The 3,086-nt window shown below is 39.9% G+C and overlaps 1 protein-coding gene across 3 annotated transcripts in view; it reads left to right on the top strand.

The window, feature by feature from the left end:
- The first annotated feature begins 560 nt into the window (after window positions 1-560).
- LOC107099137 (homeobox-containing protein 1-like) overlaps window positions 561-3,086 on the top strand; it is an 18,437-nt gene continuing 15,911 nt past the window's right edge. For all 3 annotated transcript variants that reach the window (XM_015397140.1, XM_015397141.1, XM_015397142.1), the window contains exon 1: window positions 561-735. The gene's annotated coding sequence lies outside the window, so the exon portion shown is untranslated. The remainder of the gene's footprint in view (window positions 736-3,086) is intronic.

The following is a 3,086-nucleotide window of genomic DNA, read 5'->3' on the forward strand; positions in this document are numbered from 1 at the left end:
CTGCTACATGGCTGTACATCTTATTTTGGCATTTGACCAATTAGATGAGACCTTGATTGATATATTACCTACTGGAAAATAAGTTAGAAAAAAAAGGTAAAAAGCTAATTGAAAAAATTAAAAAGTAAAGTTAAAAAGTTAATAAGCCTAGTTAACAATTTAGGTTTATAAACAAAAAAATGTAAGTGCCAGTATCAGCATTAATACATCTAAGGTTATGTTGGACCAAAAAAGGGGTTATTTCTGAGTGTTTTTCATGAATTTCTTATAGCAGCATTTTTGTTATTGTTCTTAATATATTCGGGCAAGTTGGCGTTTCTTGTTTTTTTTCACTGACATACATTTTTACCATAAAAATATAATAAATATAAATTAATTTTAAAGTATTTCACTGAGCGCCCTACAAGCCCTAGAAATTTAAAGTATTTATATTAAATATCACAGAAAAACGACTCGTTTCTTACACCTTATTGCGATTAATCGGCCACTATCTTCTGGTAAGGCAAAAACAAAAAACCTTTGAACTACAATTCCCATCGGCCCTTGCGTCAGAGTGTCAACATGGCGTCTGTCTGCCGGACAAAAGGCGAATCTGTCTGACGGCGGATTGAAACCCAATTAGAAGAAGGGGGGAGACATTTTGGGAAAACTGTAACAGCCCCTGGATCTCTGCGCTCCGAGGAGGGAAATCTATGATCCAACTAACATCTGTGGAGGCTCTCAGACTGGAATAAGGTGAGTCTTTCTGCCCCAACAACTGCTGTCTTAACGGTCCTGCTGCTGCTGCTGCTGCTGCTAGCTCCGATCTGTTTCCCTTTTTTTTTTTCCTTCCTCGCAGTAAGACGATAACTGAAAAGTCCTTTAAAATCCCCACAGCCGCTCGGCTTCCCCTCACTTAGTTAGTATTTCACCTCCCAAACGGCCTAAGCGAAATAAAAGCCAAGGTTTAGACTTATTGCTGGTAAATGTGCAGCTCTGTCCTCAGTCTTACATGGAGTCAACTTTTTCTAACCGGTGGTAAATGCTAATAACAGCCCAGATGTTGGTTTGATGCACAATTACATACAACTGCAGCTGTTCTATAGGAGGAGCCATTGCAGTTAAACAGGACTGTATTTTAATCTCATGGACATGTGAAATGATTTATTATAAATCACAGAACTTCTTAGCACTGCTTGTTTTTTCTTGATGCACTTGAAGTTGTGAGTCCAGCCTTAAAGTTGATCTTTGGCTCCACATGTGTGCAGCAGATCAGGCTCCATGCCACGTCTGGTTAGGATGGTCAGTTCACTGGGTTCAGCCACTTCTCTGCAGTTATTCTTTAACAAGTTTATTCTTTCCTTTGGAGGAGGGATCCGCTCCACATGTCCTTCAGTTATTCTTGGAGAAATGAACCCGATATCCAGATTTCCTTTACAGTCTGATAGAGAGGCTGCTGGAAGATGAGGTCTGAGTGTTTTTCATGCCTGAGTAAGAATGGAAAGGTTTGATGAAGGGAGGAGAGCAAACCTGGTTCCAGATTGTTTTCCATCCATCCGTCCGTCCATCCATCCATCGACTCATCTATTGAACCATCCATCCATCCATCCATCGACCCTTCCATCCATCCATCGACCCATCCATCCATCCATCGACCCATCCATCCATCCATCAACCCATCCATCCATCCACCCATCCATCCATCCATCCATCGACCCTTCCATCCATCCATCGACCCATCCATCCATCCATCTATTGACCCATCCATCCATCCATCCATCCATCCATCCATCCACCCATCGACCCATCCATCCATCGACCCATCTATCCATCCATCCATCCATCCATTGACCTGTCCGTCCGTCCGTCCGTCCGTCCGTCCGTCCATGCATCAATAATAAATGTGCAGGACTACTTTATTGTTGTCTAATCCTCTTTAGGCATGTATCAGACTGAGGTCAACCTCATTAACTAGAATCTTTTAAATCCCCATCTCCTAAGCCACTTACTTGTCATTTGAAATACCAGATTTTGAGCTGTTTGGTGCAAACATCCTTCTGCCAGTGCATGCACTTTCATGTAATCCCCCCACTGCTTTGGAGACACTTTATAAGAAGCTCCCAGCATCTTGTCAGCGTTATAGGATTGACCCTCTCTTTCTCTGCTCGCTTTGCATCTAAGCTTCCCAGTTTGTTTCACTCTGAAGTTTTTTGCCGTTTCATATTGCTCATAGGCTCATTTTGATGCAAACATCTGTTTAAAGAAAGATGACAAACATTATGATGAACTGTATCTTTCAAGCCACAAAGCCACATGTGGTTTTCAAGAATCAACCTCAGAAGAGACTTTGATTAGAGCAGAACAAACAGGAAAAAGTATTTTATTCCTTAGACTTTTTTTTTTGTTAACATTTGATCGCATTTCAACAATATGTTTTTGTTTAGATTTTATGCCTTTGACACGAAGTTGCGCTTAAATTTGAAGAGGAATAAAAAGCATAGATAGTTTAATTTTCTTTTCACAAGGTAAAATCCTAAAAGTGTGGCGTGCATTTGGAGCTTCTGGAATTGCCCGTCTTTGGAAGAACTGTTTGCAGATTAAAGATTCACAAAGATTCTCATATATAACAGAGCCATTCTAACAGGATTTAATTCAATCTAAACCACTCTGCTCTAACTTTGGCTTTGGGTGTGCTGTTGCCATGCCGATGGACAGTGGACACCTCTTTTTTATTCTAGAAATCCTCTGTATTTAGCTCCAGTAGCTTATCTTCCATTCAACTCTGACTGGCATCACCACAGCATAATGCTGCCACCACCATGTTTCACCATGGCAGTGCTGAGTTGATAGGATTGTTCAATGTTAGTTTTTTTTTTTCACTCAGTTTTGGTTTCATCCAACCAGAACTCGCTGAGACGCAGTTTTTTATATGGCTTCCAGCAAACTTCAAATTGAACTTCTTTTAGTAACCCTTTTCTTCCCACTAGTCCTGAAATGCCATTCTAATGTGATTTGTAAAGAAGCTAGAGAACATCTTATCATTTTCTTCTCTCCTCACATATATGTGTTTTTTTATATATATATATATATATATATATATATATATA

This window comes from Cyprinodon variegatus, unplaced genomic scaffold (assembly GCF_000732505.1).
Source record: "Cyprinodon variegatus isolate N-32 unplaced genomic scaffold, C_variegatus-1.0 Scaffold840, whole genome shotgun sequence".
NCBI classification, from domain to species: Eukaryota; Metazoa; Chordata; class Actinopteri; order Cyprinodontiformes; family Cyprinodontidae; genus Cyprinodon; species Cyprinodon variegatus.